Here is a 24,761-nt window from a genome sequence, read left to right as displayed (position 1 = left end):
TTGGCCACATTTGCTGGAGCTGATGGGAGTTGTAGTTTGACCGCATCAGGAGGAACGAGGGGTTCCCCATACCTGCTTTAGGTGCTTGCTTAGAATGTTCTTAGTCATGTAGGCTTTCCCTGTCGTGTGGCCCAGTCATGTTGCTTGAACCATCGAAGATGTTCTGTTGCTGCTGTTGCCTTAAATTCACTTTCAAGTCTTAAAATGTACATCACTCTGGAAGTTTTGTATGTTGAACAGTATAAACGCATCTGCTTGTAGCATTGGGGGGCGGGGAGCAGAAAGCAGTGTACCATCTAGACAACTTTGCAACACTTCTCTTCCTGAAACCTGCATCACACAGAATGGTGCCTTGCCCTACGTTTGTGTCAAAATGGTTAGAGTTCTCCCCTGCCCAAACCACTGAGCTTCTGGTTTGCTTTTTTTAAAGGCCACATGTACATTAGGCATGCCCTGTCCTAGGGGCATCCATGACCTGGTCACACCTATGACTCAAATGAGTCGTGAGTAGTCCACTGAATCAGTGCTTTTCTACTCATGTCTTGCTTACAGGCTTTTCAGAAGCATCTGCGTGACCACTGAGAAGGCTCGATGCTGAAGGAGACGGGCATTTACCCTGATCCAACAGGACTCATTTTATGTACATATGATCTGGTGTTCTGTCAGTTTTTGATTTGGCAGTAAGGTCTCAAAAAAATTAATCTTTTCCCAGCACTACTATTTGCCTCAGTTCCACAGACTCCCTTCTTGAGAAAGTTAGTTCAGGTTCAGTATTCTGCCCTATAATTTCCACACTGTGGACAGATGGAAAGAATTCATTCAGCTTCTCTGCAGTCTCCTTATCCTCCTTTAGCACCTCTTTCACTTCCTTGTTGTTCAGAGGTTCACCTGCCTCCCTAGCTGATCTCCTGCCTCTAAGGCATTCAAATATTTTGCAGTTGGGTCTCAATGTTTTTAGTGATGTGCTCCTCCAGTTCCTTTCTGGGATCCCTTATTTTTGGGGTTGCCACAACCCAGAACTATGTCATAGAATTGTAGAGTTGGAAGGGACTTCAAGCATCATCTTGTCCAATCCTGCCCACAGCCTTCCTGGGGTGGGCTTGAACCACCAACCTTCTGGTTAACAGCCAGATGCGCTGAGCCACTGCACCACCAGAGGTAGCACCTCATGAATTAATCTAAGGCTTAAATTGTTTAGATCAGGGGGAGCCACTATGACAGCTTCCGGATTTTGCTAGACTCCAGCCCTCTTCATCCCTGAATATTGACCATGGAGTACAACATCTGGAGGGCAGGAGTTTGTCTATGCCTGCTTTACTTTTCTAAACTGTGGTGAAGTAGTAGCTGACATGTGGTCACCTCTCCCAACTCCCCACCCCACCCCAGATTTCCAAGATGGGAATGGGAAGTCAAAGTGCGAGTCATGTGCAGGAGAGATCTGTTGCCTTCAAGTTCTGCTTGCTGGTTTTCAGAGGGATCTGACTGGCCATTCCATGCAAACAGGAAATGCTGGATCAGATGGGCATTTGGCAGGGCCGGATTTAGATGAAGAGAGGCCCTAGGTTACTCCACTTGTGAGGCCCCTCCTCATCCCCCATCCTCACAACTAGAAGAAAATGGAAGAGTGTTATAAACAAAATTGAGTGAAGCCAAGGATGATGACGGGTATTTAAAATTCTACCATTCACAATTTCGCCTCTAAAGGACATAAGATATTATTGTTAAATACCATGGTGATTTTTAAAAAATGCATAAAATTAACACTGATAAACTTTTGCAGTAACTGAATTTGTAAACCTTTTGTGGCCTGGGCAGGCCTGGAACTAGTTCCCATGTCTTGTTCCTCTTGGGCAGGCCGGGTCGTCCTCTTATATACCTGCTGGGATTGACAAGGCATCTGACCCTCACCTGAATCTCATAGCTCTCCTGTAGCTGCCTCTGATTAGTTATCATTTAATTCTCGGGGGAAATAATTAGCATCACACACCATGTGCATGGAAGTTGCCGAACCAATTAACCAACTAGAAGGACTACTGTTAATAGCACCAGTTTTCCTATAACTTATAACTTATATGTTTCCTATATGTTGATAATATAATTTTGGTTACTGAGGACAAACAAGATTGTACAAAAACAAGATTGGGTGCAGGCCTGGCCAGGACATAGGTGTCCTGACTATGACAAAGGTGTGTGCTTGCTTGCTTGATTAACAACTGTTGGGAACTTCAAGGTCCCTGCTCTCCCTTCTTATGGTCTTTGTACTGGACCTGGAGACTCCAATAGAGAGCATTCCATGTCAAGAAGGAGGGCAAGTGGACACTCTATCAAATGACAGGGCAGGACTTACACAGAGCAGGGCCTTTTCACTGGTGGTCCCCAGACCTGCTCTCTTTTGGCCTGCATTTTGGAGCTTTATAATTTAGGAAGACTTTGGAAGAACTGGTTGACAAGCCTTCTCAGTTGCTGACGTATGAGCGGATTTTATTTGCTGCTATTCTGTGCTTCTTGTGCACCAGGGTTTACACCAGCGTAATAGACTTGGCCAGGGTGCCAGAAGGGATACAATTTATGAGCTTTCTCCATTATCTGCACAGCAGGGGGGTGTTCAGTCAACAGTGCAAAGGCTGAGCTGAAGCATTCCCTGCTGGTTACCTGCTAGCAGCAATAGGGGTCGCTGTTTGGTAGTACCCAGTTAGATTCTAGAGCTCCCTATTGGTGGCTCTTAGGTAATTCACAAAATACAGAGACCATTCGTGAAACACAGTGTTCATTCATAAAGCAGTAACATAAATCTCCATTGCTACATATTGGGTGTATATTTCAGCAGTTGAATGTACAAGTTTATGGCCATGCTGTAGTGTAGTGTTATGTGACTGTGAATAAAAGGTGGCTGGGCTCATTGTCTTGTGGTTTGAAGGGGAAGAGGTGACAAAACTGATTTTCAATAAGTGCCTCCCCCCCGTTTATTTCCATAACAAGTCCTTGAGTCTGTACTCTGAATGGTGACACCAGGGACCTAGAAGGTGCAGGGCTTGTCATTCCAACCCCTGCACAGTCTCATCAGGGCTGACCTTAAGCGATTGGAGCAATTGGGACAAATTGGGCCCCGTGACCACTCCTAAGGGGGCCCCTGCACTGGGGCAATCTAGATGGATTTTATTTATATCTATAAGATTTAGCAAACTTTGGCTGTGAACGGGGGCCCTACAAAAAAAATCAAGTTGGGCCCCACTGCTTCAAATTGGGCCCCACTGGCTAGCCCTGAGTCTAATAGTTTCTGGGCCTGAGTTCCCCTGCCCTCGCATGAAGTCTTGGGTTTACAATTTTGGGAGAGGGGAGATTGTGGCACTGGGGAGAGGGCAGGCTGGTGGGGGCCCCTAGATTTAGAGGCCTGAGTTGCCCTGCCCTCGCATGAAGTCTTGGGTTTACAATTTTGGGAGAGGGGAGACTGCCCGCTGGGGAGCAGGAGGGCTGGCGAGGCCCCCTAGATTTAGAGGCCCTAGTCTTCAGCCTACTTAGCCTGTACATAAATCCAGCACTGGCATTTGGTCCAATCCAACAGGGCACTTTCTAAGTGCACGTCTCCTACAAAATAGCCACTATGGCATGTTCATTGCACATTAATTGTGCCAAAGTTTACTGAAACACTTTTTCCAGGCCTGCAATGCAATCCCCACTGTAGCCAAATGGGAGGTGAAAACAGCAAAAGCAAGATATGCCAAAGGGCAAGTACCAAACCAGTTCAGCTTGCAAAGCCTGTTAGAATATTTCCCTTCCATCTGTAGCTAGCGGGGAAAGCCCAGCACTGGCCAGGATTTTTTTCCCCCAGAAACTCAAAAAGATTGTGTTTTTCAAAGAATAGTATAATTTGTGAGTTTGGACCCATCACAAAGTCATGCCAAAAGTGATCTTGATTCAAACTGGCACCCTGCCATCCAAATGTCGATGGAGTCCCCTAGCCTGCAGCTCAGGGACCAGGGGTGCTAACTTGAATAAAATATTGGGAGGACCCAGATAAGCCCTGCCCTGGATATCACATGGTGTGGTGCACACACACCAATTGAATGGCAATGCCCATCAACTTAGGGGGTCCCCAGCCTTCTCAAATATTTTATTGGGGAGGATGAAGGGACCTCAGCCGCTAGGAGTTGCCTCCTGTGTAAGGAACTCTCATGTCAAATATGGCAAAAATATCTCAAGAGGTCACCAAGTCTGTCAAAGAACAGGCAAAAGTCGTGCCAAAGTGATGTTTTGGTTCGCCATCTTGATTCAACATGGCGTCTGGCATACAAATGGCACCAAAGTCTTCTACCTCCACCTCAGGAACTCAGGCTGAGTTTGGTGACATTGTTCTTCTTCTTCTTACTATCACCATCGCCATTAATATATCATCACCATCGCTATTTATTTAGTCATTACCCATCCTTGACCGTAAGTTCCCAAGCCAGGTTACAACATTAAAAATAATATTTAAAATAATTTAAAACAACTTTCAACCATAAACACATCTCAGATTTTTTTTGAGATAGACATCTCAAATTGGGGTGTCCAAATATTGACACACACCCCATCCCCACCTCTGAAAACCCTTGTGCCAAATTTGGCAGCAATATCAGGAGTGTGACAACAATATCTCAAGAGGGGGCTGAGTGTAGGGAACAGACAAACCACTTTCCAAAGTTTATAGGAGACGTGGGAGGGTCCAGTACTTGAGATGCACCACAGACAAACTCGCTGGGGCATCTTGCTGTGGATGCTTCTGAACTTCTCCTGCTCAGCATCCCTTCTTGATTTTTTGGACTTCTGAATTAACCGGCCTAAATCTCCAAATCTCCACAGCATTAGGAGATCTCAGTTGCTCTGAGGTTGTTACCACCTGACTCAAGCGAAGCCTAGAATCCCTACAGTTAGGAGGATTTCGTTTAATATTCAGGGCTTTTGCTGAATCCAGTGTCCAGCCCTACAAATAAACACGAATGCATAAGTAAAATGATATCTGGAGACCCCCTGAATCAAAACTGTATTTATTTTAAATTGTTCATGGATTTTGTTGCGTACGTTTTGTCGCGTTATTTTAAAAGGCACAATTTGTGTGCATGTATAATGGGACGCGGGTGGCGCTGTGGGTTAAACCACAGAGCCTAGGGCTTGCCGATCAGAAGGTCAGAGGTTTAAATCCCTGTGACGGGGTGAGCTCCCGTTGCTTGGTCCCAGCTCCTGCCAACCTAGCAGTTCGAAAGCACCTCAAAGTGCTCCACCGGAAAGGTAAACGGCGTTTCCGTGTGCTGCTCTGGTTCTCCAGAAGCGGCTTTGTCATGCTGGCCACATGACCTGGAAGCTGTACGCCAGCTCCCTCTGCCAATAATGCAAGATGAGCGCGCAACCCCAGAGTCGGTCACAACTGGACCTAATGGTCAGGGGTCCCTTTATATAATGGGTTGTAGCCAGCTAAGTTCTACTCAGAATAGAGCCATTCAGACAGAGGGACCTATGTTAATCATGTTCATTAATTTAATTGGGACTGCTCTGAGTAGGGCTGGCATTGGTTACAAACCATTGCATTTTTCCTCTGCCTTGATAACCCTATGCTGTGTTCGATGTTTATGGTCTGTTGACCAAATCGCCATAGACCGATTAAAAATAAGTTATTCGGAAAATTGTATGCTGCCTCGAAGGCCTATTGGCAGAAAAGCAGTAAGGAATTTACAAAATAAATGCATCATCGGCACACACACTGCAGGAAGACTCTGCCAATGGCAACCCCCCCCCCCATGCAAGCTGCACATGTTCAGAGAAAGGTACCATCCAATTTATACTTTATGTGATGCTATCCAGGAGGTGGGTTGCACCTATAAGGCAGTGAGTGTTTCTTATTGATGGAAGATCACCAGCCAGGATTCTGTTGTAAGAGGAAGGGCCCCAGGAACATTGACATCCTGCTTCCTCCCTCCTTGAGGAAACCTCTATGAAGAGATTTCTGAGCTGTCATAACAGGTAGGTTGGGGAATGAGTATCCCCCACGCTACACCTATTGTGTCTGAAATACAAGTGTCTAAGTCTCTGGAGATGTGTATCTCATTTCCCTGCATGACACCAGGATGAGTTGGCGCGAAGGCCGAATAAAACACTCCAGTGAATAAAAGTACTAGACCTCGTGGCATTCATTACCCACCCAATCTGGGATAAGGATGAGATGGTTTCCAGCACTGTTATTGCGCCTCCAATTTGCTCTGTCTGCTCCTCCTGAATTTTGGTTTAACTTGCAGAATTTCTTTAAAAAAATAATTCCAGAAAGGAAGCATGCACATTGATTAAGCAGTGGATAATAATAATAATAATAATAATAATAATAATAATAATAATATTTATACCCCGCCCATCTGGCTGGGTTTCCCCAGCCACTCTGGGCGGCTTCCAACAGAAAAATAAAACACAGTAATCTATTAAACATTGGTTACAGGTAGGTAGCCGTGTTGGTCTGGGTCGAAGTAAAATAAAAAAATTCCTTCAGTAGCACCTTAAAGACCAACTAAGTTTTTATTTTGGTATGAGCTTTCAATAAAAGTAACTTCAATAAAATAAAATAAAAAATGCATGCACACGAAAGCTCATACCAAAATAAAAACTTAGTTGGTCTTTAAGGTGCTACTGAAGGAATTTTTCTATTAAACATTAAAAGCCTCCCTGAACAGGGCTGCCTTCAGGTGTCTTCTAATAGTCTGGTAGTTGTTTTCCTCTTTGACATCTGTTGGGAGGGCGTTCCACAGGGCAGGCGCCACCACCGAGAAGGCCCTCGGCAATCTTGATGTGACTGGATGTATGACTGTATTGATATTCTTCTATTGTGCTCTTCTGTGGAAGATGGAAACCCTCACTGCTCATACACCAGGCCCAAATACCCTTCATGCAGCAATATGTACAATAAAATCCAGCATGACCTCTCTCTTTTTTTAACAGGTAGGTAGCCGTGTTGGTTTGCCGTAGTCGAAACAAAATAAAAAAAATCCTTCCAGTAGCAACCTTAGAGACTAAGTTTGTTATTGGTGTGAGCTTTCGTGTGCATGCATTTTTATTTTATTTTTTTGAAGTTACTACTCAATACTCAACTTTTGGTCATTAATGTTCAAGAGGGGAAAAGACTGTTCAGTAGTTCAGAACATGCTTTTGTGTGCAGAAGATGCTCAGCATCACCAGGCATGGCTGACAAAGACCCAGGGGAGAAGTTCAATTCCCATCACATTTAAAGGTGAGACATTTAAAGGTGAGACTACATAATTGGTACTTTCCAAAGCAATACAGAAACCGAGAGACAGGCAACTTTCAAAATTTGCACTTCTCCAGATTTTGCAATGCTGTTCGTCAGTCACATAATATGTAGGGGGGAAATGAATGAAAAGGTTTCTTCCCCTCATTTATACCACCAGAACTCATGGGCATGTGCTGAATGTTGAAAGATTCAGGACACATTTAAAAAATCCTTCCTTTTATCATATGTGGTGGACGTGTAAGGTAATAAAAGCATTCTGGGAAATGATATATAATGAACAGGGAAAAAATGTTTAAAATAACTTTTATTTTTGTAAAAAATAAATAAAACAGAGGCTTTTCTATTAGGAATTGCAGGTGCCGGAATTCCAAGGAAGCAGAAAATACTTTTTATGTATGTGACAACAGCCGTGCGGATGTTGTTAGCTCAGAGATGGAAAGAAGATAAAGTCCCTACCAGAGAAGAATGGCAAATGAAGTTGTTAGACTATGTCAAAATGGCAAAACTGACCAGAAAGCTCAGGAACCAGGAAGACCAAAACTTTAATAAGGAATGGGGGAAATTTACAATTTATCTTAAAAACCTCTGTAAACTGTTATTAGCACGACTGCAGTAACACTTGCAATGCAATGAGAACTATGGATACAAAGGAATTATATATTTAAAAATCTTGGATTATTTTTAAAAAGATGCAGTAGGAAAGGTTTAATAACAGAACCAGGACCGGATTTAGGTTTCATGGGGCCCTAAGCTGCTGAAGGTAATGGGGCCCTTTATATGTCCAGCTGTCCTTTGTCAACAACAAATTGTCACTGTTTTTTTTGTTTGTTTAATATATGATATGGTAATTTTTGGACCTAATAGGCATCTAAAGCCTTTTGTGCATGTTGCCATGCAACTAGTCCATGTAGAATGTATATATAAAAATGAGCAAACCAGTGATATTTTAGGGAGCAGCCTAGCATCATAGGAGCCTACAGAACACAAAACACTGATGCTATATGTAGGTTTTATTTTATTTGTTTTTTTATCTTATATTTTGGAAATGTACATGCAGTGGGTTTTTCCTTTAATTTTTTTTGGGGGGGGCAAGAGAGTGGGGCCCTAAGCTATAGCTTGTCTACCTTGTAATTGAATCCTGCACTGAACAGAACCCATGGAGGGGAAGGCCGGAAGCCCAGAGATTCAGGAGAATCTTGTAACTTTGGGTGTGTTGTGGGATGTTTGTAAACTTAAATATGTAAAAAAAGAAAAAGGAAAAAAAATTACACACATACACAAATATATATATATGTGGCGCTGTGGTCTAAACCACTGAGCCTAGGGCTTGCCGATCAGAAGGTCGGTGGTTCAAATCCCAATGAGCTCCCGTTGTTTGGTCCCAGCTGTTGCCCACCTAGCAGTTCGAAAGCACGTCAAAGTGCAAGTAGATAAATAGATACCGCTCCGGCGGGAAGGTAAACGGCGTTTCCATGCGCTGCTCTGGTTCGCCAGAAGCGGCTTAGTCATGCTGGCCACATGGCCTGGAAAAAAACTGTCTGTGGAAGTGGACAGACGCTGGCTCCCTCGGCCTATAGAGCGAGATGAGCACCGCAACCCCAGAGTCGTCCGCGACTGGACCTAACAGTCAGGATTTGACCTTCCAGGATCAAATCAGAAACCGGGACAACTTCTGTAAATCCGGAACTGTCCCTGGAAAATTGGGACGATTGGAGTTTCTGAACCTCATGCCATCCCCATCACCCCCAGGAACTCACTCTCAGCTCAAGAAATACCCCATACTAGAAGATAAACTTGTGTTTGTTTCTGCTTCTGCCACAAACCCATCAAAACGCTTCAACCGGAACACCTCATGTTCCAGTTTCAAGAGATTGTGACGTCCCTGGGGCAGTTGCGTTTTCTCTAGCAGCTTTGCATGGACGCCATCCCACCTTCCGTTGACATTTGACCTTGTGGGTGGAGCATGGGGAGCCGTCTGAATACAGAAGCTCTTCTCTGCACCTCTGGAAGTTATTATGAAGAAATACAAGATGGATGGTGTCAACAGGATAAGGCTTCCTTGTCACCAAATGTCAACAGGGCAACAATGCAGCCGAACAGGAAATGCAAAAGGTCAGGTTACGCATGGCAGTGGGTTCCAGGCGCTCATAAAACCATCGTTCCCCAGGAGTGAACACACACTGTCTCCACAAGATGAAGGTCTTCCAGAGCATGGTAAGAATTTCCCCCTCATTTCCTTAACCCAAAGCAGCATGTTTCCTTTCCACTTTTAAGCATTAGTATTGTGTTGAGATGGACAATTATGTACAACATTAACCATCCATAGTAAGAGGAGTGAAAGAGAAGGCAAGCAAAATATGAAAGATAAAGCTGGCTTTTTTGGGTGGGGAGCAGGGAATTGTCCCTTTCCCCCCTTCTGTCGTGATACTATAACTCAACATCCATTGGTCAGAATGAGAGGTCCACTTCCTGGAAAATTCAGCAGATCTCTCCTTCCATCTACGCTTTGTTAATTCTTCTTCTTATCTGTTGTCTCCCTTCAGCTCCTTGGGGTGCTCTTGGCTCTGTCCCTCACAGGTAAGTGCCCACAGACCCCTTGTGAGGTTTTGATCCAGCAATTGGGGAGGGAGCAGGTGTGCCTAGAGACACAGGAAGCTCCCTTATATGTTGTCTACACTAACTGTCTGCTAATCTCCAGGGTTTGAGACTGAAGTCTCTCCCAGCCCTACCTGCAGATGCTGAGGATTGAATATAGGAACACCTGTAGGCAAATAAGATGCTCTGCCACTGACCTGCAGCCCTTGATCTAAAGCATAGCAAGGCTAGACCACAAAAATATTAGGCTAGGCCAAAAATATGCCTCAGCCTGCATGTCGAAAGGGGACTCTTATCACTCAGTCTTCATAACAGTGGAAGACCATCCCTTTATTAATACAGAAACTTCAGGGGAAATGTAAAAGGTAAGGTAAAGGTAAAGGACCCCTGGAGGGTTAAGTCCAGTCACAGCCGGCTATGGGGTTGCGGCACTCATCTTGCTTTCAGGCCAAGGGAGTCGGTGTTTGTCCACAGAGAGCTTTCCGGGTCATGTGGCCAGCATGACTAAACCGCTTCTGGCGCAATGGAACATTGTGATGGAAACCAGAGCCCACGGAAACACCATTTACTTTCCCGTCGCAGCGATACCTACTTATCTACTTGCACTGGCATGCTTTCAAACTGCTAGGTTGGCAGGAACTTGGACAGAGCAAAGGTAGCTCACCCTGGCCTGGGGATTCGAACCACCGACCTTCTGATCAGCAAGCCCAAGAAGCTCAGTGGTTTACACCCGCGTCCCTCTTGGAAATATACCTCTGGTTCGACTTTAAGCTAAATGTTCAAGTTCTGGAAGAAACTATTTGTTGTCTGATTTTTTTTTATTGCAAATTTATTAAGGAACGTGTGAAGTGGGGAGGAAGGGGGGCAGAATAAAAACAAAATGGTCAGCTCACATCACACACACACCCAGGGAGCCAATTTCTGAGCCCAGATGTGTGCCTGGGACAATCCACCAGAAATGTTTTGGTGGGGAAGACAATGAGGTGCAGTGGTGGTGGGCTGAAGCCAGGGAGACCCCACCTCAAATCTCGATTGAGCCATTCATAGTCCTCACTGAGAGACCCTGGGCCAATCAACAGCTCTCTGTCAATGAGTGCTGCCCCTTAGGCAATACCGGGTGAGACAGACCATCTTGGTATTAAAAAGAGAAGGAGGAGAAGAAGGAAAGGGAAAGTCTTTCCTTCCACTGCAAATATATTATTATTATTATTATTATTATTATTATTATTATTATTATTACATCCCATCTTTCCTCCTAGGAGCTCAAAGTGGCATCCATGGCCCTCCCTCCCACCCAATTTTACCTTCATGCCAACCCGGTGAGATAGGTTAGGCTGAGAGGCTGTGACTGACCTAAGGTCACCTTGTGAGCTTCATGGCCAGGTGGCAATTTGAACCCTGGCCTCCTGGGTCCTAGTGTTTTCCTTCGTCTATCGAGGGGGTAAAGGGTTAAATACCAGCCTTTCAATTCCACCTCCGATGTCAGAGTCTGTCTCAACAGTCCCATCTCCCCACCTGCAATTTACTTCAGAAAAGCCCTCGCTGCAATGTCTAGTTGCGCACATGTCTAGTTGTCTCACCTAGTTAAGCCCCAGGTTTCTGCGTCACTTCTAGTCTAAACCGGTGGTGACCTGCTGGTTCTTTTCTTTAGGTGCTCAGGAGGTTAAACAGCCCCCTGCAAAAGGTCAGTAATTTTCCTTTTCTCTTTCTGTTCCTCGGCTACAGACACAGACACACAAACCGGATAGTTCAAGCTCCTCTTGTATTGGGGAATTGGAGCTTGAGACATCCGGGGTATGTGTGGACGTGATCCCCTCTGGCCTGTGGTTTTCCAGAGGCGCCTCTGGCTGGTGGGCTGGTTTATTTATTTATTTGATATTTTATTTTCAATATTTATGAATAACTCCCAAAAACCTTTCTTGTCTATGGTTTAAAAAAATAATTATTCTTACTTTAAATGATAATTCTAATTTGTAAATTTAAAAAATATGTATTATTACTTATATTAACAGGATAGTGGTATTTTATTGGTAAGGTGCATTTTATATTTTATGTAATCTGCTCAGAGGTTTTGATAATTAAGCCTGTATATATAAAATATATCCACGCTACCAATAAAATCACACACATACAAGTTAGCTTAAAACTTTTCAAAATAAAATATGCTGGTTAAAAATATTCTTATTTTGAAAATTATGCAGGTTTAAAAATTATGCGTTATAAATTACATATTGAAACTCATGTCTGGGTAGACTTTAATTAAATATGTGTCCAGTGGGAGGAAAGGGGAAAGAAGGGCAGATGAAAGCCTCTGCCTGGAATTCTGTGCCCCCTAACCTGCCACCAACTCCATGTTTAATTAGGGTTTCAATCTCTGATTAAACATGCAGTTCCCCGACCATCCCTCCTTTGGACAGTCCTGGATCATGCCTGGTGGACTCAACCCACTGTGCTGCAATCTGCCTCAACCCACTCTGAGGAAATTCCAAATGATTTGGGATCTGGGGTTTGTTGCGAGCCAAGTGCCGGGTGCTAATAGGAAGAGAGCCCTGCTGGGTCCCATCTAAGTCCAGCATCCTGTTCTCACAGTGGCCAAACGGATGCCTATGGGAAGCCCACAAGCAGGACCAGAGTGAGGCAGTAGCTCTCCCCGCTTGTGATTCCAGGCAGCTGATATTCCAATGCATATACAGTATCCAACAGTAGAGGGAGAAACCTCCTCATCATGTGGGAATGAGAGAAAGCACGGGCGATTTAATTTGAGAGCTGCCCAAGCCATTAAGTGATTTACAATCGATAACATGCCGCTGCAATTTTGTGAGCTCTCTGGCAAAAAACAGATGAGTATATAGCTCTGATGCAGGAGGTTGGGCGAGGTGACCCTTGGGGACCCTTTCTATGGGCATAGCCAAGGGGGGCAGGGGGGCAGCTGCCCCCCATCAATACAAATCTGCCCCTCAACAAAAGCCTACCCCCATAACAAAAACCTAACCCCCCCAAACAAAAATCCTGGCTATGCCCATGGCCCCTTCCAACTCTACAATTCTATGATTCTATATTGCAGCATTAAAAAAAAGTTGTGACTTTCCAGCATTTCTATTTCTTTGGATAGAAGACTAAAGGCACCTGCTTCCTTTGAAAGTCGGTTTTTCTTTTCTCCCCCACCCCCACTTCTTTTGCAGAATGCAAGACCCGTTGGTTTGACCGCGACAATCCTTCCGGGACTGGGGACTATGAGCTCCTTTCCCAGTTCTGGGATGAAAATCCCGATATCATCTGCCCCGAGCCGCTTGGAATTGAGGTCCAGACAGTGAATGGGATTCCGGCATCTGAGACTGGGCAGAAGTTTTCTGTGTGAGATTCCATGCCCCCTATTCTACGGGTTCCTTAGACGGGTTTTTATCTTTGAATTTCTGCCTCTTGCAGCTGCCTTTCCTTGGCCCATCCCTGACACCCTGTTCTTCCCTGTGTTCCCAACAGGAATGATGCCGCCAGTGGCTTTGCTTGTCTCAATGCCCAACAAGGAAAGGGCAAGTCATGCCATGACTATAAAGTGCGTTTCATTTGCCCCGATGCCTACTGTCCTACTGGTGAGCATTTCCACAGTTCTGTTACCAATACCATAATTACTGGAAAGGACTGCCGTGTATTTGTTCAAGAATCTGATTCAGGGTGAATATTGGGGGCCTGTGCACACACATAATAGATTGTTATGAGTCTTTTGGGGAGAGTCAGTCTGGATGGTGCCCTAAGTCTCTTCCAATTATTGGGATCCTGCACCTGTGGGAACAGAATGTATACTGGCAAGTTTGCCAAACTGGTTCCTATCTCAAGGTAATGGCTTTGGCTGACTAGTTATGTATCATGATTTAGCATATCCGAAGAAGTTGCTCTGTGCCATGGAACAAATGGGGGGGGCCTTTTCCCCCACCTCCTGACCTGGCTGGTACTTAGGAGAACAAAAGCCAGAGTTGTTGTGTGAGAAAGTGACAAACCTGAGCCCTGGATGCTGGAAGCTGGAGGACACAGAGATATGACTTGCTCAGTGCTGGGTTTTGGGGCGCCCTTGGAAATCTAATAGGAACTCAAGATCTGATGGGTTGTTGGTGCTATGAGCCCATCCATCCAATGCTCAGGGTGTATATCCTAGAGACACCCCAGTCTCCACTGACCTTTGTTCAAGGAGACCAAACCCCGGGTAAGCACTGGAACCCACTTGGAGATTTGGGTAGCATGCCCGGACACTGAGGTCCAGCTCCGAGGGCCTTCTGGTGGTTCCCTCATTGTTGCAGGGAACCAGGCAGAGGGCCTTCTTGGTGGTGGCGCCTGCCCTGTGGAACGCCCTCCCATCAGATGTCAAAAAGGAAAACAGCTACCAGATTTTTAGAAGACATCTGAAGGCAGCCCTGTTTAGGGAGGCTTTTAATGTTTAACAAATTAGTGTATTTTAATGTTTCTGTTGGAAGCCGCCCAGAGTGGCTGGGGAAACCCGGCCAGATGGGCGGGGTATAAATTATTATTATTATTATTATTATTATTATTATTATTATTATTAACAATATATATTGGTCCAGGGTGGGGAGGAGGCTAGAGTTCCATCAGATCCTTCTCTTTCTGTCTTGACTACAAACGGGAGTCCAAAAGATAAGACAGGTGCCTGAGCAGGGTTTTGTCAGAAGAGTAATTTGCTTGGGCGTTGCTGTGTTATGTTCCCAAGCATTTTGCAAATGCTTGCTTGCTTGCTTGCTTGCTTGGGCACATAGCACATCTCTTCCTGAAGGCCAAGACAGAATCACATGAAAACCAAAGCCAGTCACCCAAACAAATGACCTAGAAGAAATGCCAGAAAAAAATATTACAAAATTGCATCATATTCAAGTATCCCTGAAATCTCCCTATGGTTGCAGGCTTAGTCCAGAACACAAATGTTTCAAGGTTGAGGACAGACAAAAGAGAGAGGAAATCTTCTCATGCTGCATAGTTCAACTGTGCTCCCACAAGATGTAGTGATGGCCACCAACTTGGAAGGCTTTAAAACAGACAGATTCATGGAGGAACAGACTATCAATGGCTACTAGCCACAAAAAATGCCTCTGAAGACCAGTTGTTGGACATCACAAGTGGGGAGAGTGACTGCTGTACTCTGGTCCTGATTCCAGGTTTCCCATAGGCATCTGTTTGGCCAATGTGAGAACAGGATACTGGACTAGATTGGCTAATGACCTGTTCAAGCAGATTCTTCTGATGTTCTTAAAGCCACTCCAAGCAGGTGGTTCTCAGAAGGCCTTTGAAAGGTTCTCCATATTAGCATGCCTTTTTAGTGTCACACTGTCACAGCTTATTATAGAAACTTCCCTCACATCAATCAGATTAGCTCCAGGCATGAGATTGTGCAGCATGGCCACCACCACTCATTTTACGTTGGCACATGATGCACAAACAAAGTTAACAGCACTCCCTCAAGCCAGATTTACCAATAATGTGCAGCAACCTACAGTACAGATTTCAATACCTATCATTACCAATTCAAACTCTTTAAGAGGGGGTGCTTATGAAATAAGTATAAAGAACTAGTTGGGATTGGGAGATAATGTATAGGTTGAAATGTGCCACAGGTTAAAAAAAAAAGAGGAATAGACAAAGTGCTTTAGTAAATGGAATGCAAGCAAGCAAGCTGTGTTCTTTCTCCTTATAGCCTCCAGCTCTCCAGCAACATTGACACCAAAGACTTTACCTCCTGCTCAGACCTTTCACCCCGAACCAGAGACAACCCCCAGTGCTGAGGGTCAGAAGGGAGGTAATAATGGAAACAGGGACGTCAAATCACCTGGTTGGGATCTGTTGCCATTTTAGTCATCCAGCATATGACTTCCGGGAGGTGGCAAGAACTTCTGGGTGGAGATATCACCCAACTGCATCTTCTTTGGATGGTGGACTGCACTGGACACTCACAATATCATTTCTGATATTTGCTTAATTTACAAATATAAAACCTGGAGTAGATTGAAGCAAGTGGGCTTTCCTTCATTTAGGCACAGAGACTTCAGCTGCCACTCCCATGTCTGCACCCAAATTTCATTTCTGAATTCTCTCTTCAGTCCCCAGCCCCCAGGCTCCACTGGGACCAGAGACGACTTTATCTCCAGTCCAGACACCTCAGCCTGGACCAGAACAAACCACCAGTGCCGAGAGTCAGAAAGGAGGTAAGAACAGGAAAAAGATATGGCAAGGCACAGACTCATTTGGGCTTGGCTGCTCTTGTGTCATGTAGAATATAGCACAGTCCTCACTTTTGAGTTGAGATAGGAATTTCTGCATAGAAGCACCACCTGGTTCCATTTGCTTTGGATGACAGAGCTGACTGGGCACTTAATATCCTTGCTGATATAGGCTTGTTGCAAATATAGATACCTAGCAGGAGAGGAGGAAAACCATCAATGGGTCAAAAAGCGCCATGGAGAAATGTATGCATCTGGGTACGACTGTGGTTGCACCACAAGTTTCACTTCTGACATTTCTTATCAGCCCCCAGCCCCCAGACTCCATTGAGACCAGAGACGACTTTACCTCCAGCCCAGACACCTCACCCTGGACCAGAAGAAACCACCATTCTGAAGGGAGGTAGGAATAGAAATGGAGATGTCTAATCAACTGGTTGGGATCTGTTTCCATTTGAGTCATCTAGATCAATAATCTCTTAACACTTTCTTCAGCCCCCACTCCACAGGTTCCATTAAGACCAGAGACAACTTTACCTCCAGGCCAGACACTTCACCCTGGACCAGAAGAAACCACAATTCTGAAGGGAGGTAGGAATAGAAACAGAGATCTCTAATCAACTGGTCGGGATCAATTGCCATTTGAGTCATCAGAACAGCTATTCCTAATTAGCTAAGCACTGCAGGCCCCCAGTTTTTGAAAAGCCAAGCCATGCACCCCATGCTATTGAGAAATTTGATATCTCTATAGTAGCTTTTGTTATGTGAATGGTGCCACGGACCGCCTGGGTGGGTTATGCAGACCCCCTGGGGTCCGCAGATCACCAATTGAGAACCACTGATCTAGAATATTGTGTGTTCCCCACGTCTAAGAGGTGATTAGAATTTCTGGGAAGAGATGCCACCCAACTGCATTTTCTTTGGGTGGTCGACTGCACTGAACACCCACAATGTCCTTGCTGATATTTGCTTAATTTACAAATATAAGTGTCAAGAATGAATTGAAGCAAGTGGGCATTCCTTCAAGGAGGTACAGAACCCCACAGAGAAATGTCTTCAGCTGCCACTCTCAAGTCTGCACCCCACGTTTAATATCTGAACTCTTTCTTCAGAGCCCACTCCCCAGGTTCTGAAGGGAGGTAGGAATAGAAACAGAGATGTCTAATCCACTGGTTGGGATCTGTTGCCATTTAAGTCTTCTGGAACAATAATTTCTGAACTTTTTCTTCAGCCCCTACTCCACAGGTTCCATTGAGACCAGAGACGACTTTACCTCCAGCCCAGACACCTCACGCTGGACCAGAAGAAACCACAATTCTGAAGGGAGGTATGTATGATGGGAAAGTTTGTTTTTCTGGGCAGGTTGGGTTACCAAGTATTTTCTTTTTCTTTTTCCCTGCCCGCAAACAGTTATGAACAGCAGCTTCGGAATGGCTGGGGTTCCAGGAGTGGAAGTTGAAAAGGAAAGGATTTGGAGAGGCAGGTTTTAGGTTGGGAGATAGGGAGTGCGAAGAGAAAGAGTTGGGTCTAGGTAGAAACATCCACTCTCAGGAATATATCAAAAGCTTCAGAAAGGAGTCTCTGAGCTTAGTGTGAAGGACAATGTATGGCAGGCATCCCCAAACTTTGGCCCTCCAGATGTTTTGGACTACAATTCCCATCATCCCTGACCACTGTTCCTGTTAGCTAGGGATCATGAGAGTTGTAGGCCAAAACATCTGGAGGGCCACAGTTTGGGGATACCTGGTGTATGGTGTCCTGTTAGAGTAATAGGCCAGGAATTAACTGGGAGGCTGAGGCTGAGCCAGGAGAAGTAGAAGGTGGAAAGATACAGTCTACTTACCGTAAGTCTCATTCCAGTCAGGAGGGGAGAGATTCTGCTACAAAGAGGGAATACTCCCAAACCAGTTAAGAGAGGTGTGGTGATCCCTTGGGTCTGTTACTTGGAGTACCTCAGCAGTAGGGTTGTCAAAGGGGTGTGTAACTGACAAGAAGTACCACCTGGTTTAAGAACCAAGGTATTAAGGGGCAACAGCTGTGAAACTGAGAAAGAACTGAAGTGAAATAACTGGAATTAAGCTGAACATTTACCCTTTAGTCTACAAACCTGTAACATCTACCTGAAGCGAAGTAACTGAACATAAGCAACTGGAGTTTAAAAGAATCTGTGCTTGATCAGAAGTTCATAACAACACTTAGGTTTAGTATAATTATTATTAGGTGAACGGTTACCTGAAATAACATTATAACCAGAAGTGTCCTTTGTTTAATAAAATCTTTCTTGTTTATTTGATCAAATCCTGCCTGAGACTCCAAATCATAAAGTTTACCCTCACACAAGTCCACCACTAGATAATATGGGGTAATTTCTAGAAATTCATGTAATTGGTGTAGTGTGAGGTGGTTCCATTATATTTATGTGAGGGCTGGCCTAATGGCGCCAAGGGGCGAAAGTGTCATTGCGCCGTCACAGTAGAAATAGAAACAGAGATGTCTAATCAACTGGATGGGATCAGTTGCCATTTGAGTCATCTAGAACAGCTATTCCTAATTAGCTAAGTACTGCCGACCCTCTGTTTTTCAAAAGTCAAGCCATGCACCCCGTGCTTTTGAAAATTAGATATCCTTATAGTAGTTTTTCTTTTGTGAATTGTGCCACAGACCCCCTGGGTGGGTTATGCAGACCCCCTGGGGTTTGCAGCTCACCAATTGGGAACCACTGATCTAGAATATTCTGTGTTCCCCACATCTAAGGGGTGACTAGAATTTCTGGGAAGAGATGCCACCCAACTGCATTTTCTTTGGGTGGTAGACTGCACTGAACACCCACAATGTCCTTGCTGATATTTCCTTGATTTACAAATATAAATGTCAAGAATGAATTGAAACAAGTGGGCATTCTTTCAAGGAGGCACAGAACCCCACAGAGAAATGTCTTCAGCTTCTACTCCCAAGTCTGCACCCCAAGTTTAATTTCTGAACTTTTTCTTCAGAGCCCACTCCCCAGGTTCCATTAAGACCAGAAACGACGTTCCCTCCAGCCCAGACACCTCACCTTGGACCAGAAGAAACCACCATTCTGAAGGGAGGTAGGAATGGAAACAGAGGTGTCTAATCCACTGGTTGGGATCTGTTGCCATTTGAGTAATCTAGAACAATGACCTCTGAACTCTTTCTTCAGCCCCCACTCCACAGGTTCCATTGAGACCAGAGACGACTTTACCTCCAGCCCAGACACCTCACCCTGGACCAGAAGAAACCACCATTCTGAAGGGAGGTAGGAATAGAAATGGAGATGTCTAATCAACTGGTTGGGATCTGTTTCCATTTGAGTCATCTAGATCAATAATCTCTGAACTCTTTCTTCAGCCCCCACTCCACAGGTTCCATTGAGACCAGAGACAACTTTACCTCCAGTCCAGACACCTCACCCTGGACCAGAAGAAACCACCATTCTGAAGGAAGGTAGGAATAGAAACAGAGATGTCTAATCAACTGGTTGGGATTGATTGCCATTTGAGTCATCTAGAACAGTAGTTTGTAATTAGCTAAGTACTGCTGGTCCTCTGTTTTTCAAAAGCCAAGCCATGCACCCCATGCTTTTGAAAATTTGACATACCTATAGTAGTTTTTGTTATGTCAATAATAATAATAATAATAATTTATTATTTATACCCCGCCCATCTGGCCGGGTTCCCCCAGCCACTCTGGGCGGCTTCCAACAAAACAGAAATTCTAAAATACAGAAATCCATCAAACATTAAAATACAGAGATCCATCAAACATTAAAAGCTTCCCTAAACAGGGCTGCCTTGAGATGTCAATGGTGCCACACACACCCCATGGTTCTCAGATGACCAATTGGGAACCACTGATCTAGAATATTGTGGGTTCCCCATGTCTAAGAGGTGACTAGAATTTATGGGAAGAGATATCACCCAACTGCATTTTCTTTGGGTGGTAGACTGCACTGAGCACCCACAATGTCCTTTATGATATTTGCTTAATTTACAAATATAAATGTCAAAAATGAATTGAAGCAATTGGGCATTCCTTCAAGGAGGCACAGAACCCCACAGTTCAGCTGCCACCCCAAGTCTGCACCCCAAGTTTCATCTCTGAACTCTTTCTTCAGAGCCCACTCCCCAGGTTCCATTAAGACCAGAAACGACGTTCCCTCCAGCCAAGACACCACACCTTGGACAAGAACAAACCACCAGTGCCGAAGGTCACAAAGGAGGTAAGAAAAAGCGAAAGAGATGGCAAGGCACAGACTTAATTTACCTCTGTGGTGTGTCATGTAGAATATTGAGCAGTCCTCACTTTTGAGTTGAGATAGGAATTTCTGCACAGTGGTTCCATTTCCTTTGGATGACAGAGCTTACAGGACACTCAACATCCTTTCTGATATTTGTGTGATGTGCAACTGTAGACGCCTGTCACGAGGCTGGCCTTTCATGGGTCAAAAATCTCCATGGAGAAATTTATGCATCTGATACTACTAAGGCTGAACCACAAGTTTCACCAATGGCATTTTTCTTCAGCCCCCACTTCCCATGTTCCATTAAGACCAGAGACTACTTTACCTCCAGCCCAGACGCCTTACCCTGGACCAGAACAAATCGTCAGTGCAGAGGGTCAGAAGGGGGGTAAGAAGAGGAGAGAGGTGGCTAATCAGACCCAGTTGGGCTCTGCTGATGTTTGCATGATCTGGATTGAATCTAGATTCAGACCTCACCATCTAGTCCAGCTTTCTGTTTTCCACCCTGGCCAACCATATACCCCTGGGGACCCACATTCCTCCCTCCCCCCAAAAAAGATACAACAAAAGTTTCACCTCTACTGTAATCTTCTTCTTCAGCTCCCACCGCCCAAGCTCAATTGGGACCAGAGACAACTTTTCCTCCAGCTCAGACACCTCAACCTGGACCAGAGCAAACCACCAGTGCTGAGAGTCAAAAGGGAGGTAAGAAAGGATTTAACCAGGGTCCTTCTGCATGCAAAGCAGATGATCTACTACTGAGCTACAGCACTTCCTCAACCTTTGAAAGACTGGTGAACTAGGAGAGGGGACTAGATCAATGTTTGTGAGGGGCAGTTTCTCAAAAATCTTTTGGCCCAGCTCCAAGTTTCAAAATAGACACACTTAAATGGTTCAGAATCAGGTCCTTGACCACCAGTTGGACCCCAATGGCATGTTCAAGGGCATCCTAGGTTGCTACGGTATGGGCGGAAATCATTATCTACTTTGTATCTATCTCAGTAGAAAATGATGATCATTTCAATTATGATGATGATGATGAGTCGGAGTGTGGAGAGGAAGATTTTGCATCTCTAGCACCAACCCCTGACCCAGAGCAGATTCTTACCCAAAGTTACCCAAAGATTGCCAGGCATTGAACCTGGAACCTTCTGCAAAGTTATAACCCTTCCTCATAAAGACGTCCACAGAGTTGTATGCAGCATTAATCCTACCCAGAGTAGACTCTTTGAAATCAATGAGCATGGCGGGCTTAGATCCATTAATTTTAATAGGTCTACTTTGAGCAGGACTTAGTTGGGTGCAACCCTTAGATATAGATTTCCTGTAGGTGTAAAAGACTAGTCTACACCAGAATCTCAGCCTCCTGCACCAACATTTCTCTGTGAACTGCAAGGCACATCTGCAATCCCATCACAATGTGTGCATGAAAACGTGCTGTGGTTTCCAAGATAATGAGGGGAGAGTGTAGGAGTCAAAATTAATTTGAGTGTTGGGGAAGAAATTGTGATTAATGTATACGCTCCAAATGATTGTAAAGTAGAATTCTTTTTAAAAAAATAGAGAAATTGATAGGGGAAAATGTAAAAGATGAAGAAATTATTTTGGCAGGGGATATGAATGGAGTACTTAAACCGGAATTAGATAGAACAAATACAGGAAGGAAAAGAGGTGGGAAATTACCTGGGAATTTTCTACAGTTAACGACAAATTTTGAATTGAAAGATATATGGAGGGAATGGAACCCGGCCAGGAAAAGGTTCACTCATTATTTGGATGCCAAACAATCAGCAGCCAGATTAGATGCCATATGGGTAACTAAAAATTTATTCCCAAAAATATTTAAGTGTGAAATTTTGGCTAAACTTATATCGGACCATAATCCAGTGATGATAGGAATTAATGACCAGACAGAGCACCCCAAGAGGTCGAGGCTGGATGAAAATATCTTATGGGATGAAGTTTTTGTAGAAAAAATGAAAGCATCGCTTAGGGAATTTTTAGAAATTAATGTCAGGGAGGAGACGAAATTGACAACAGTGTGGGATGCCAGTAAAGCATATGCAAAGGGACTTTATTTACAATAAAAAGGGGGGAAAGAGAAGGAAAAGAAAGAAAGGATAGAAGAAATCAAAAAGAAAATAGAGGAGAAAGAAAAAGAGTTAGGAAGAAATCCTAGAAATAAAAATTTGGTGAATCAAATAAAATTTTTGCAAAAAGAATTAGAAAGTGTAGTGGATCAAGAATTGGAAAAGAAAATTAGCTGGAGTAAACAAAGAAATGTTGAATTTGGAAATAAATCGAGGAAATTATTATCCTGGCAATTAAGAAAAAGACAAAATGAAAAAATTATAACAAGCATCAGAGAAGGAAGTAGGTGCTGGACAAAAATGGAAGATATAAAAAGATGCCTAGTTAATTATTATAGAAATCTATATGAGGGGAAGATAGGAAAGGAGACAGAAATCAAGAGATACCTAGAGAAGTATAAGGGGAAATTAATAAATGAAGAGGAAAGGGAATTATTAAATCAAACAATATCTAAACAAGAAATTAATTCAGCAATAAAGAAATTGAAGCTGGGGAAATCAATTCAGTATAAAATCATATGAGGAGATCAAAACACACTGTTCAAGCTGGTTACATTACGGGCAGATTCAAAGTATCTTTAAGGTTCATAAAGAAGCGGGCTTCCCTCTGAAGGAATCCAAATTACAAGAAATTATAATAGATAATAATAAAAAGCCATTGGGGAAAATGTATAGATTTCTTTTGGATTGGGAACTCACCAAAATGTGATGATAAAATGGGCTGCAGATATTGGAAAACTGATTACAGTAAATCAATGGGAAAAATAATGGAAATCAGATATAAAATTTACGGCTTGTATAACAATTAGAAAAAATATTTTGAAAATGTTCCATAGATGGTATGTAACTCCGGAAAGAATTGCTAAAATCTACAAAACAGGAGAGGGAAGGTGTTGAAAGTGCCAAAAGAAAATAGGAAGCTTTTATCACTGTTGGTGGACATGCCTGAAGGTTGCCGAATTATGATAATCTGAAAAGGATGTTGAAATTTACATTTGAAAAGAGCCCTGAAATTTTTCTGTTAAGTATGAGCCCGAGTAAAATACCAAAGGATAGAATGCATGCGCAGCAGCCAGGACACTAATTGCAACAAAATGGAAAGGAGAAAACTTACCTACGGTTCAGGAGTGGGAGGGAAAAATGATAGAATATTTGAGGATGGTGAAAATGACTGCAATAATTAGGAATGTACCAAGACAGAAAATAATGGGGGAATGGAAATATGTTCAAGATTACTTGGAAAAAGAAATTATAGAGAATAAAATAGTGATGTGCTTAGATTGACAGCATAAGAGGAGAGGGTTAATTGACAAATATGGAAAGTGAATATAGGCTGAAAAAGTAAGCGGTATAGCAAGGGAAAGTGAATATATAGAGGGAAACGTGTGGTAAATAGTTGGAAGTGATTTTTTGTATTTTCCCCCCTTTTTTTTCCTTTCTTCTTTTTTCCTTTCTTCTTTTTTCTTTTCTTCTGAGTAGGAAGTTTCGTTTGTAAGAAGAGAACAAATGCATTTTGTATTGTCTTTTAACTTCTGTATGTTTTTCATTATGATTTGAGAGTGATTGATATTTGTCTTTTGTTTTTAAAGAATTCTAAATAAAGGTTTTTTAAAATTTAAAAAGAAAAAGAAAAAAACGTGCTGTAGTTTTAGTTACTCAGGGATGATGCTTCTGCAGCCTCATTCAAATCTCTCCCTGGATTTTTGGAGTTTTGGATTATGTGGCCTTGTTCCCCAATGGAACCTTTGCACAAGGAATTCTCCATCTTTTCCTCATTTTCCAAATGTTGAATGGAACCACACTATGTGCACACCTTTTGCATCAGTTTTCAATCCCTTTTAGTTCAAATGTGGGGAACCTTTGACCCATCAGCCCCAGCAAGCATGACCAATGGCCAGGGATCATGGGAGTTGTAGTTCAGGAGCATCTAGAGGGTCAAAGGTTCCCCACTTTCTGTGTCCCTTTTCTGCCTCCCCTTCTATATGTGCACCAACAGAGCAGATGTATCTGTACTTTGTGTTTTGGTTTTCAAGATTTTTCACTTTGTATTTTTGTTGTTGTTAATCCCCCAGTTTGCAATACACGCTGGTTTGACGAAGATGATGCTTCTGGAACTGGGGACTACGAATTTGTCTTTGACATTGCGGACAAGCATCCCGGTGACATTTGCTCTGAACCAACAGCTATAGAGGTCCAGACACTGGATGGGACCCCAGCTTCTGAGACTGGGCAGATATTTACTACGTGAGAATTCTTTGTGAAATGGGTCTTGGAAATTGGTGGGGGATTTTAAAAAAAAATTACTGTGTCTTGAGCTTTCATTTTGTGTC

At 43.6% G+C, this 24,761-nt stretch overlaps 1 non-coding gene across 1 annotated transcript; it reads right to left on the bottom strand.

The window, feature by feature from the left end:
• Nucleotides 1–1,084: 1,084 nt before the first annotated feature.
• On the bottom strand, nucleotides 1,085–1,159 carry TRNAN-GUU (transfer RNA asparagine (anticodon GUU)). Its single transcript has one exon. It is a non-coding gene; the product is annotated as a tRNA-Asn (tRNA).
• Nucleotides 1,160–24,761: the final 23,602 nt, after the last annotated feature.

Source organism: Zootoca vivipara, chromosome 6, assembly GCF_963506605.1.
Source record: "Zootoca vivipara chromosome 6, rZooViv1.1, whole genome shotgun sequence".
NCBI classification, from domain to species: Eukaryota; Metazoa; Chordata; class Lepidosauria; order Squamata; family Lacertidae; genus Zootoca; species Zootoca vivipara.
Note: the sequence above shows the minus strand (reverse complement) of the source record. Positions and strands in the feature narration are given on the sequence as shown.